The sequence below is a fragment of the Nicotiana tabacum genome, chromosome 3, assembly GCF_000715075.1.
Source record: "Nicotiana tabacum cultivar K326 chromosome 3, ASM71507v2, whole genome shotgun sequence".
In the NCBI taxonomy this organism is placed as follows: Eukaryota; Viridiplantae; Streptophyta; class Magnoliopsida; order Solanales; family Solanaceae; genus Nicotiana; species Nicotiana tabacum.
Window position 1 is genome coordinate 188967919 of NC_134082.1, and position 13892 is coordinate 188981810.

The 13892-nt window shown below is 35.6% G+C and overlaps 1 long non-coding RNA gene across 1 annotated transcript; it reads right to left on the minus strand.

Annotated features, from left to right (window-relative positions):
* Positions 1-6426: 6426 nt before the first annotated feature.
* LOC142175406 (uncharacterized) lies at positions 6427-7165 on the minus strand. Its single transcript, XR_012704427.1, has 2 exons — positions 6915-7165; positions 6427-6719 (listed from the first exon to the last, which is right to left on the minus strand). It is a non-coding gene; the product is annotated as an uncharacterized LOC142175406 (long non-coding RNA).
* Between the last annotated feature and the right edge of the window lie 6727 nt (positions 7166-13892).

The window sequence follows — 13892 nt, forward strand, 5'->3', positions numbered from 1 at the left end:
AGTGAAATTTTTTATTCCTTCTTAATGAGTACTTGTCTTGTTTATTTAATTTATATTTTATTATTTGACGAAAAATTGCTTCTTTATTGAAGAGTTCTTTTTCCTCTTTTTTTTATTAAATATTACACTGATTTACTAAAGTAGTAAACATAACAGTGACTTACCAGTTGCAGCTTAAAATTTAGAATAGACCAAATTAAGATATTAATTAAAAAGAAAAAAATATAAAAAATAAAAGGGACAACATCTGTCTTTTGTGCTTTAACTTTTAAATAAGTTTTATACTCTCTATGCATAGATATATGACATATTATATCCTTTTTTCTGTTTGTTACTTTTTACTTTTAGTTGCTTAAAAGACCATACCAGAAGAACTCTCTTGCTATATCTGTTTAAGTTTGAAGTTTTTCTCTTTAAATCCTTGTTGGGTGTCCAATATAAAGCCATAAACCTACCGTAGTTTTATGACTTTGAATGTATAATAGTTCCTTCCAATTTGGGGTTTTGTCTTTATTCGTTTGGTTCACGTAGGATTCCTAAAGTGTAGTATTATGTCCTAAAATTAATAGGATTACAAGATTAATGTCAAAAATTTCGGTTATGTCCTTTTATTGTGAGTTATTATGTTTAATATTATAAGGTTATTTTTGTAAACCGACATTATATTCATGCTTTTATAATAATATAGATACATAGATTTTTTTTTTTCATTTCAATAAATGAATTTTTTTTCATGATATAAAAAATATTTTTTTCATTTTAACCAAAAAAAATACTTTCTTTTCATGTAGAAAAAGTATTTTTTCTCATTTCAATAAAAAAAGTATTTTATTTTCATGATGTAAAAAAAGTTTTTTTTTTTTCATTTCAACAAAACGAGTATTTTCTTTTCATGATGTAGAAAAAGTATTTTCTTTTATTTCAAAGAAAAATGAGTACTTTATTTTCATGTTGTAGAAAGAGTACTTTCTATTTCAACAAAAAGACGTATTTTTTTTAGTTCTGAAGCACAAATTTCAACGTTATTTTTGCGTAAAAAAGTAAAGCAACACATTAATTACTTTGGGTTTGTGTGAATTTTTAGAGACTTGGGGGAGGCGGGAAGAGAGTAGCATAAAAAAAATATTTTTCTAAATAAATATTTTCTACTCTCTAACCAAACACTAAAAAATATTTTCCGGAAAATATTTTCCACTCATCAACCAAACAAGAAAAAATAAGTGATAAAACTACTCATTTTCAATGAAAACATTTTCGTTCGTACCAAACACACTCTAAGAAAATTTTATCTTTTTCTTGACTTCTTGTTCAAGAAAATTGAGAACTCGACTATTCAAAAGAAATTGAGCGACAACCCACTAGTAAAACTATTGCATTATATTATAAGATTGTGCCCAAAAAATTTTTTTTTTTAAAAAAAGAAGAAGATAAAGTAAAAGGAAAAACTTTAAAAAAGAAAAAAGGAAAAAAAAACTCGTGTGGATAAAGCAATTGTCACTCAATTACTAGTACTAGTATTAAGAAGCTTCCTATATCCGCATTCTTGTTACAAAATGGGAATCAAAATCGACATGCTTTTGGTTACGAATCATGAAATTTTGTGGGACTTTTGGGTGACAAATGACGTCGATGCTAATCTCCTAAGTCCTAAGTAATTAATACAAGTGCCTTTCAATAAAAAGACAAAATATAAGAAGGGTTTTTATTCAATTTAGTCACCATCTTGCCTATGAAGCTAACCTAGGAATTGATGACACACCTCAAAAAATTATAAGTATTGAATGCAATTGTATTTTGCACTTTTATTTTTGCCTCTACTAACGTAGGAGGTCCAGATGACTCATTAACTCGTTTGGGTCACGGAATTTGCAAGAAATGAGAAGGAAGAAGAAGATGAATCATATGATTCTATGCACCTTTTTTTCCAATTTGGCTAAATTTTGTGGATAGAATGGTATAATAATTTTGTGAGTTTTGGATAGGATTTTGGATAGGAATCGAATATAAGTGGTACTTAGTGTTGTTACTTGTTCCTATCTCTTTCACCGGGACAACTTTAAAATTAATGACCTAAAATTTACACCACATTCTCAACTTTAAAAAAAAAAAAAAAAAGAAGAAGAAGAAGAGGAAGAAGAATTGTGATTGCAGAATCATTATTTTCTTGAGATATTCTACAAATAAGTTTTTGTAATATTTTGGGAAAATGCATAAGTACCCCCGACCTATACCCGATTTCCAATTACATATTTTTTCTTTGCGGGAATCCTATTACCTCCCTAAACTTATTTTAAATGGAATTATTTGCACCTTTAATGCTGACGTGGCAGAGTGTGTGTATTTCACTCTCCCAAAAGAGAGAGAAGCAAGAAAAAACGATTTTCAAATTATTTTTTACCATTTTTTCTTACTTTTTTTTCCTTTTCCTTTTCCTTTTTCTTTGTCTTTTTTCTTTTACTTTTTTTTTCGTTTCTTCTCTAATTCCGGCGGATATTAATTCACCGGCAACTTTGTCTACCGTTTTTCTTTCATTTTTTCTTTTCACACACAAATTAAACTCTGAAAAAGATCTATTCATAAGCAACGCAAAATACACTCAGATTTGGGGGGGGGGGGTTCATCATCGGAAAACTTTCCCACGCCGGAAAAAAATGATGTATTGAAACTTTAATTGGAAAAAGTTTTCTCAGCTTATATTCGTTTTTATTTCTTTTGCTCTTCCTCTCACACATAAATTACACTTTCAAGAAAAATTTATATATATATAACAAAACACACTTAGATTGGGATAAAAATCTATCGCCGGAAAAAATGGTATTTGTGAAATTCCAACGACCACCATTTTATGCCACCGGTGATCAAAACAAAAAGAAAGAGAATGAAATAACCAAAAAAAAATGAGAATAATAAGAAATAAGAAAAAAGGATAAAAAGAAGAAGAAAGAATTAAAAAAAAGTACTAAAAATACATGTGGGGGCACGTGTAGCTCACCACTTGCTAAGAGTTTGGTTGTCAGCGTTAAGGGTGCAAATAATTACATTTACGGAAAAGGGTCAAAACTGTCCCCTAGACTATTGGAGTTGGTACAATAATGCCCTTCGTCCACCTATTTTGAAAAAATTGCCCTCACCGTTATCTTTTCGGCTCAAGAATGCCCTTAAGACTAACGGCCATGTTAGATAAAAAAAATTAATTAATTTCCACGTGTCATAATAGAAAAAAAAAGGTCAAAACTATCCCTAGACTATTGGAGTTGGTACAATAATACCCCCATCTCAAAAAATCTCTCCCTCCCTCCCACCCCCTCCACCCTCCCCCTCTAGTGTGTGTGCGTTCATATTCTTCTTGTTCTTCTCATCCTTTTTTTGACCTTGCACTCTATTTGAATAATCACTACAAATATCATTAAAGTTTTATTTTCAGACAACCAAAATTTTTTGTCACCAATACTTTATGTCATACAACTTTCAAAGACCCTCTTAGGCAAAAAAAAAAAACTTAATTAGTTTTCATTTGTCATCGTCCCATTGGCCTAACTTAAGACTCACCTAAATTAAAATAAACTTACTCATATTCTAAGACCCTTTTCCTCCGTTTTTTTCTTCTTCTTTTTTTAAAAATTATTCCACCAACTAGAACTCTCATACACCCATTTTTTCCCCTAAGCAAACAAAACTCTCTCGTATAGTTAATCACCTTCATCTTCCTATTACTTTGTATATTAAATGTACACATCAATATTTTTTTCCATCACAGAAAAACCATTCATCATCAATTTTTCTTACTACACTTTACTGCTTCATACAATAAGCTCAATCAAGTGTTTATTACAATCACATTCACGAATAAGTCGTATTCTCTCATATTCTCAGGCATATGGTCTCTAATATTTCTCTAGATTTAACCGTCTCTTTTTTAAAATTAGCAGTGTTGATATAACCTGAAGAGCATCCTCGTACAATAGCTTAATTTATGGACATGGTCGGATGCTCAGACTATGGTGAGCCAATGAAGAAGAAAAAGGTCGAGGTCCGAGCAGAGACCAAATAAATCATTGGTATAATCAAAATTGGATGCGGAGTTGTCAGGAAATATACAACAAAAAATATTGCAAATGCTCAATGATCATTATTATTGACACTCTGTTAGTGTTCATATATTCAGGTGAAAGTTGTATGACGTAAAGTATTGGTGACTAAAAATTTTGGTTGTCTGAAAATAGAACTTTAATGATGTTTGTAGTGATTATTCAAATAGAGTGCAAGGTCAAAAAAAGGATGAGAAGAACAAGAAGAATATAAATGCACACACGCTGGAGGGAGGGTGGAGGGGGTGGGGGGAGAGATTTTTTGAGATGGGGGGTATTATTGTACCAACTCCAATAGTCTAGGGGCAGTTTTGACCTTTTTTTTCGTTATGACACGTGGAAATTAATTAAATTTTTTTATCTAACATGGTTGTTAGTCGTAAGAGCATTCTTGAGCCGAAAAGATAACAGCGAGGGCAATTTTTTCAAAATAAGTGAACGGAGGACATTATTGTACCAACTCCAATAATCTAGGGACAGTTTTGACCCTTTTCCGTTACTACAGTTAAAATAAATTTAGGAGGTAATAGGATTCCCGTAAAGAAAAAGTGTGTAGTTGAAAATCCAGGTATAGGTCAGGGGGTACTTATGCATTTTCTCTAATATTTTACCAGTAGTTCACTGAACCTAATATTGGCCAAAGCAATATTTACAACTGTTGAATTTGAGTGTATTTATAAATATTGAAATATTATTTATGTCAAGCGTGGCTTGGAATTAGAGAAAGGTTGAAAGGAAAATGGACACCCATCTTGCATGTTAAAATAGCACGTTCTAGCCAGTTTTCGGATTGGTCATTCAAAAATAGCCAGCATTTACCAAGTCAATAAAAAATAGTCACTATTTTGCTGCAACAAAGACTGGCCCAGCATAATATACTGGAGTTCGGTGCACCTGTGTATGAACTTCCAGCATATTATGCTGGACCGGTATACTTTGCTGGCACCAATATAATATACTGGAGACTCGAGCATCGGTGCTCCAAACTCCAATATATTATGCTGGAGTATTTTTCTGGATTGTTCAGATTTATCTTTACATGAAAAGTGGCTAAATTTCAATTACTTTTGAAACTGTGGCTATTTTTGAATGACCATTTGTAAATCTGGCTATTTTTGAATTTCGCCCATCTTGCGTTAATGAATAGGGAGAAATTAAAAAATAGCCAGATTTACAAGTGGTCATTCAAAAGTAGCCACAGTTTCAAAAATAATCGAAATTTAGCCACTTTTCATGTAAAGATAAATTTGAACGAAAACACTGTTCAAAATCCGGAAAATACTCCAGCATAATATACTGGAGTTCCAGTATAATATACCGGTCCAACATAAGTATATTGAAACTCCAGCATAATATACTGAAGTTCCGGTATAACATACCGGTCCAGTATAATATGCTAGAAGTTCATACACAAGTGGTCCAATCTCTAGTATATTATGCTGGAACTTTTCGCGTGTTGGAGTTCCAGCATAATATGCTGGAAGTTCATACACAGGTGCACCAATCTCCAGTATATTATGCTGGGTCGGACCTTGTTGCAGCAAAATAATGGCTATTTTTCAATAACTTTACAAATGCTAGCTATTTTTAAATGATCAGTCCGAAAACTAACTATCCCGTGCTATTTTAACCAATGAATATGATCTTTGGGTGGGTTGGGTATATATTGGGCTTTTCTTAAGATGCATAATGGGGCCTGTTGTGTGTGAGAGAGAGTAGGTAAAAGGGCTGCCCGACAAAAGTCACTGGACTTTGGATTCAAACCTTTATATTCATGGACTTCAACTTGACCCAAAAAAGATTTAATAGGTACTTATGGTGAAGTGCACAAATAGCCGCTCTTAGGGATACTATTTAGGGATTAGTCAGTACTTTTTTTGTCCTGAAATTTTAAGCTAAAAATCTTAATTTCAGGATAATTCAGAACATTTAAATCTCAAAAAATTGAACTGAAAAACTGAAATTCAAAACACATTGGCTAATTCCTAAATATAGTCCTTTAGAGTGGCCACCTAGTGTCATTTCTACCTAGAATTTCCATGAATACAATATTGCATAATATAATACATGAGAAGATAAGTACATTAAACTTAATTTGTTCCAAGTGTGTTTACTTATTTTTGTGGGTCAATGGCTTTGCGTCGATGGCACCTTGTCAATACTGTACATTACACTTAAATTTTTTCCAACTGTATTCAATAATTTTTGTTGGTGAATAACATTAAACTTAAAATTTTCCAAAAAAAAGGAAGAAAAAAGTGTAAGCCAATACCAATGAAGAGCAAGTTTAGTGCCACTTGAGAATTCCAAGAACAAGAAAGATCATAACATGATAATGAATACAATAAACTCAAGGTTCTTCAACTTATTTAGCAAATCATATATATATAATTAAAATCCAAATGCCTCAGTTATTGCTGATGTGATTTTAAGACAAAGTGCCATCTACGCAGAGCCATTGACCAACAAAGAGAGCAGTGCAGTTGAGGTTAGGATTGATAGCGTCATAAACATTAGGGGACAATCTAAACGTCTGGGAAATGCCGAAGCATGTGTCTCCATCTTTCACATTCACCACCTTCAAACATGTTATTTCTCTTGCAGGACTTGGACTTTGACTCAAATTCGCTGCTGCTTCAACAAAATCAGTAGGTCAATATACGTAAAGATGAAATTAGTACATGCACAATCTTAGATACACGCACACAATCGAGCCAAATCACGTAGGTTTGAAAACGTTTCTCAACTTGCCTAATAATATGTTGTTACAATCTTTGTGAATAGCATAAAGATGATATTGAGTGTGAGAAAGCCAATTATTCTTACCAGGAGAAGTGAATCTGCTTTCAGCCAAAGTGATGAAGAAAACAAGTGTGAGGATCATGAAAAACAAGGGGACGAACATATTTGGCTTGGCCATCTTCTATTTCAACTAATAATGTGTTTTCTTCAAAAGTGCTATAACTATTTCTGTGGATGTGATTTTCATTACTACTAGCTTCTATTATATAAATATACGATGAGTTCAAAGATAAGAACAATACAAAGAGGCGTAAATCTAATTCCCATTTAACGAAGACAAGAAAAGCCGGCAAGCGGCAATGATCCGTTGAATTGTACAAAAAGTATGAAACAAGGTTATAGATGAATTTTATGACCACAACAAGAAAAAAATAATCTTTTCAAGCAAGTGATTAATATATAAAAATTAGATTAAGAACTTTGTTACTTTATTGGAAGGGGTGTAAGTAGTTTGGCGGAGCAAGTTATTGGACCTCACGAATGTTATTCTTGTACTAGAGAATTTGTGCGGTCATTTAAAAGATATAGAAATAATATTTTCTTAAATGTAATTGATCGTAGAAGGAATTAAAAATTTCTTGTGTATGTATGCAAAAACTAATCTACAAAACACATCAGAAAGACTAAATAAAAAAGACCAAGATGGCCAGACACACCCGTAATCGTCTAACTCGATAATAATCTCGAGCTTCCATTGCTCATCATTTGAAACTTTATTTGAAGGCACAAGCTCATTTCTATGTAGCATAAACCCAAAAAAAAAGTTGTCGAGATGGCAACGCTAAATAATATGAAGCTCTCCTTATAGCAAACGTGTCGTGCTCAATGCAACAACACCTACAAATACATCTCAGTCCCAAACATACTTTACTAAAGCGAGAAAATAAATTACAAATGAACACTCAAAAACTAATAGCAACTGACAATAATAATAGTCAACTCATGAATGTTGGGTTTATTTTTCGAAAATTATCACCGTCTTCCGAAACTGTATTATGGGTGAAGTTACCAAATAAAATTGACTAAACATTAAAAAAAGATACAACTCAAAGTAAAAAAGTATAAAAAAAATTTACTGGGGAAAATAGGCACAGAAATGAAGTGCGATGCAAAGTTTAAAAAGAAAAAATGGATGGACTCTCTTCTTGGACTATTCGAAGACAATACGTATCAGATTGATTCAAAATAGACTTGATCCGCTGCATCTTTGTACGCGTACTCTGACGTCTCATTCTGAGTTATTTGGCGCAACTAAGTTGCGAGTTCGAGTCATTGTTCTTGCAAGTGCTCTCTCTCTCTCGATTTCCTTTTCTCACTAAAAAGAAGTGGCAGAACAAAAATGGTGGCAAGGGAAGAGTTGAAGCCAATTCTCTCAGAATTTAGTTACAATTGCAGACAAATTCTGTTTGGTATGTTTGGTATGGAAAACACTGCGATGATAACTCTTCAATTTAAAATGAAGACCCCTATTAAATGCAAAAAGATTTTGAAAACAGAAAATTAAAGGTTTTGAAAATGGAAAGACTTCATTGTTTTAAACATCTTTCCCCTTTTAATTGAGCAATGAATGCAGAAACAATTAACTTTTTAACTTTTCATTTATCAGCACGTATTTCCCTTTTTAATTGAGCAATAGCAACTGATGATGTCCATCTCATTGAAGAAGTATTAGGCATGTGTGCCTAATAAGAGTTTTCTTTGGTTTGGTAGTCAATCTTGTTGACTTGGTTTGGTTGGTAGTCAACCTTGTTGAATTAGTTTGGTTTGGTAGCCAACCTTGTTGAATTTCTTTGGTTTGGTAGCCAACTTTGTTGAATTGTGAAAAGTGTGTGTAAATTGTCAAATATTGTAGGCTTTAGAGGGTGAAGCTTTGGCTATAAAAGGAGAGCTTCAACTCTCATTTCTTCACACCAACAAAGAGAGAAAGAAAGAGTGAGGTTTCACAGACAAGGTATAAGAAAATAGTCTGTGAGGAAAATAGAGAGTGAGCGATATTGTAGTGAGGTGGGAATATCAAAAGAGGGTTATTTCTTTTGAGTGTTGTAGTGGTCTTTGGAGTATTTATCTCCGACCTACAAAGTGTAAAATTCTTTACTATAGTGATATCAGTTGCTCCTCTCGAGGTCGAGGTTTTTTCCCTTATTCAGAAGGGTTTTCCACGTAAAAATTTTGGTGTCATTGTTACTCTTTTATTCTTGTTAATTACCGTATCTCGGTGCTACATTATTATTCCGCTTTATTACCGTGAATATTATTTTGGTAAGGGGTTTATTCCCAACAACTGGTATCAGAGCACACGTTCTGCTCGTTCACTGAAATACTATTCACTGTCGGTAGTACTATACTTGGTGAAAAATAAAAATGTCCGGAGTAAAGTACGAGGTAGCAAAATTCAACGGAGATAACGGTTTCTCAACATGGCAAAGAAGGATGAGAGATCTGCTCATCCAACAAGGATTACACAAGGTTCTAGATGTTGATTCCAAAAAGCCTGATATCATGAAAGCTGAGGATTGGGCTGACTTGGATGAAAGAGTTGCTAGTGCAATTAGGTTGCACTTATCAGATGATGTGGTAAATAACATCATTGATGAAGACACTGCACGTGTAATTTGGACAAGGTTGGAAAGCCTATAGATGTCCAAAATGCTGACAAATAAATTGTACCTGAAGAAGCAGTCATACGCCCTACACATGAGTGAAGGTACAAATTTTTTGTCACATTTAAATGTGTTTAACGGACTAATCACACAGCTTGCCAACCTCGGAGTGAAAATCGAGGAAGAAGATAAAGTCATCTTGCTATTGAACTCGTTGCCATCTTCGTACAATAATTTGGCAACAACCATTCTGCACGGTAAGACTACTATTGAGTTGAAAGATGTCACATCGGCTCTTCTACTCAATGAGAAGATGAGAAAGAAGCCTGAAAATCAAGGACAGTCTCTCATCACAGAAGGTAGAGGCAGGAGTTATCAAAGGAGTTCGAACAACTATGGTAGATCCGGAGCTCGTGAGAAGTCAAAGAACCGATCCAAATCAAGAGTCAGAAATTGCTACAACTGTAATCAACCAGGTCACTTCAAAAGAGATTGCCCAAATCCAAGGAAGGGCAAAGGTGAAACCAGTGGCCAGAAGAATGACGACAACACAGCCGCCATGGTGCAAAATAATGATAATGTTGTCCTCTTTATAAATGAGGAAGAGGAATGCATGCACCTGTCAGGTCCAGAGTCGGAATGGGTGGTTGACACAGCGACATCTCACCATGCCACACTGGTAAGAGATCTTTTTTGCAGATATGTAGCAGGTGATTTCGGCACAGTGAAAATGGGTAACACAAGTTACTCAAAGATTGCGGGGATTGGTGACATTTGTATCAAGACAAATGTCGGATGCACATTGGTTCTAAAGGATGTGTGGCATGTACCTGATTTGCGGATGAACTTGATCTCGGGAATTGCTTTAGACCGAGATGGATACGAGAGTTATTTTGCAAATCAAAAGTGGAGACTCACTAAGGGATCATTGGTGATTGCAAAGGGAGTTGCTCGTGGCACGTTGTATAGGACAAATGCAGAAATATGCCAAGGTGAATTGAACGCGACACAAGATGAGATTTCTGTAGATTTATGGCACAAAAGAATGGGTCATATGAGCGAGAAGGGATTGCAGATTCTTGCCAAGAAATCACTCATTTCTTATGCCAAAGGTACAACTGTAAAACCTTGTGACTACTGTTTATTTGGTAAGCAGCATAGAGTCTCATTTCAGACATCGTCTGAAAGAAAATTGAATATACTTGATTTAGTATATTCTGATGTTTGCGGCCCAATGGAAATTGAATCAATGGGCGGTAACAAATATTTTGTTACTTTTATTGATGATGCTTCACGAAAATTATGGGTTTATATTTTGAAAACCAAAGATCAGGTGTTTCAAGTTTTCCAGAAATTTCATGCTCTAGTAGAAAGGGAGACGGGTCGAAAGCTAAAGCGCATCCGAAGTGACAATGGAGGTGAGTACACTTCAAGGGAATTTGAAGAGTATTGTTCAAATCATGGGATCAGACATGAAAATACAGTTCCTGGAACCCCACAGCACAATGGCGTAGCCGAGAGGATGAACCGCACCATTGTGGAGAAGGTGAGAAGCATGCTCAGAATGGCTAAACTGCCTAAGTCATTCTGGGGTGAAGCAGTTCAGACAGCCTGTTACCTGATCAATAGGAGCCCATCAGTTCCGTTGGCGTTTGAAATCCCAGAGAGAGTTTGGACCAACAAGGAGGTGTCCTACTCGCATCTGAAGGTGTTCGGTTGCAGAGCTTTTGCACATGTACCAAAAGAGCAGAGAATAAAGCTGGATGATAAATCTGTTCCCTGCATATTTATCGGATATGGAGATGAAGAGTTCGGGTACAGACTGTGGGATCCTGTAAAGAAGAAGGTCATCAGAAGCAGAGATGTAGTCTTCCGAGAAAGTGAAGTTGGAACTGCTACTGATATGTTAGAAAAGGCGAAGAATGGTATAATTCCTAACTTTGTTACTATTCCTTCTACTTCTAACAATCCCACAAGTGCAGAAAGTACAACCGACGAGGTTGCCGAGCAGGTGGAGCAACCTGGTGAGGTTATAGAGCAGGGGGAGCAACTTGATGAAGGTGTCGAGGAAGTGGAGCACCCCACTCAGGGAAAAGAACAACCTCAACCTCTGAGGAGATCAGAGAGGCCAAGGGTAGAGTCATGCAGGTACCCTTCCACAGAGTATGTCCTCATCAGTGATGAGGGGGAGCCAGAAAGTCTTAAGGAGGTGTTGTCCCATCCAGAAAAGAACCACTGGATGAAAGCTATGCAAGAAGAGATGGAATCTCTACAGAAAAATGGCACATACAAGCTGGTTGAACTTCCAAAGGGTAAAAGACCACTCAAATGCAAATGGGTCTTTAAACTCAAGAAAGATGGAAATGGCAAGCTGGTTAGATACAAAGCTCGATTGGTGGTTAAAGGCTTCGAACAAAAGAAATGTATTGATTTTGACGAAATTTTCTCACCTGTTGTCAAAATGACTTCTATTCGAACAATTTTGAGCTTAGCAGCTAGCCTAGATCTTGAAGTGGAGCAGTTGGATGTGAAAACTGCATTTCTTCATGGAGATTTGGAAGAAGAGATTTATATGGAGCAGCCAGAAGGATTTGAAGTAGCTGGAAAGAAATACATGGTGTGCAAATTGAATAAGAGTCTTTATGGATTGAAGCAGGCACCAAGGCAGTGGTACATGAAGTTTGACTCATTCATGAAAAGTCAAACATACCTAAAGACCTATTCTGATCCATGTGTATACTTCAAAAGATTTTCTGAGAATAACTTTATTATATTGTTGTTGTATGTGGATGACATGTTAATTGTAGGAAAAGACAAGGGGTTGATAGCAAAGTTGAAAGGAGATCTGTCCAAGTCATTTGATATGAAGGACTTGGGCCCAGCACAACAAATTCTAGGGATGAAGATAGTTCGAGAGAGAACAAGTAGAAAGTTGTGGCTATCTCAGGAGAAGTACATTGAACGTGTACTAGAACGCTTCAACATGAAGAATGCTAAGCCAGTCAGCACACCTCTTGCTGGTCATCTAAAGTTGAGTAAGAAGATGTGTCCTACAACAGTGGAGGAGAAAGGAACATGGCTAAAGTTCCTTATTCTTCAGCAGTCGGAAGCTTGATGTATGCAATGGTATGTACTAGACCTGATATTGCTCACGCAGTTGGTGTTGTCAGCAGGTTTCTTGAAAATCCTGGAAAGGAACATTGGGAAGCAGTCAAGTGGATACTCAGGTACCTGAGAGGTACCACGGGAGATTGTTTGTGCTTTGGAGGATCTGATCCAATCTTGAAGGGCTATACAGATGCTGATATGGCGGGTGACATTGACAACAGAAAATCCACTACTGGATATTTGTTTACATTTTCAGGGGGAGCTATATCATGGCAGTCTAAGTTGCAGAAATGCGTTGCACTTTCAACAACTAAAGCAGAGTACATTGCCGCTACAGAAACTGGCAAGGAGATGATATGGCTCAAGCGATTCCTTCAAGAGCTTGGATTGCATCAGAAGGAGTATATCGTCTATTGTGACAGTCAAAGTGCAATAGACCTTAGCAAGAACTCTATGTACCATGCAAGGACCAAACACATTGATGTGAGATATCATTGGATTCGAGAAATGGTAGATGATGAATCTCTAAAAGTCTTGAAGATTTCTACAAATGAGAATCCTGCAGATATGCTGACCAAGGTGGTACCAAGGAACAAGTTCGAGCTATGCAAAGAACTTGTCGGCATGCACTCAAACTAGAAGACAGTGCTACCTCCTCTAGATGAATGAGACTGGATGGGTAGATTGATGATGTCCATCTCATTGAAGAAGTATTAGGCATGTGCCTAATAAGAGTTTTCTTTGGTTTGGTAGCCAACCTTGTTGACTTGGTTTGGTTGGTAGTCAACCTTGTTGAATTAGTTTGGTTTGGTAGCCAACCTTGTTGAATTTCTTTGGTTTGGTAGCCAACTTTGTTGAATTGTGAAAGTGTGTGTAAATTGTCAAATATTGTAGGCTTTAGAGGGTGAAGCTTTGGCTATAAAAGGAGAGCTTCAACTCTCATTTCTTCACACCAACAAAGAGAGAAAGAAAGAGTGAGGTTTCACAGACAAGATATAAGAAAATAGTCTGTGAGGAAAATAGAGAGTGAGCGATATTGTAGTGAGGTGGGAATATCAAAAGAGGGTTATTTCTTTTGAGTGTTGTAGTGGTCTTTGGAGTATTTATCTCCGACCTACAAAGTGTAAAATTCCTTACTATAGTGATATCAGTTGCTCCTCTCGGGGTCGTGGGTTTTTCCCTTATTCAGAAGGGTTTTCCACATAAAAATCTTGGTGTCATTGTTACTCTTTTATTCTTGTTAATTACCGTATCTCGGTGCTACATTATTATTCCGCTTTATTACCGTGAATAT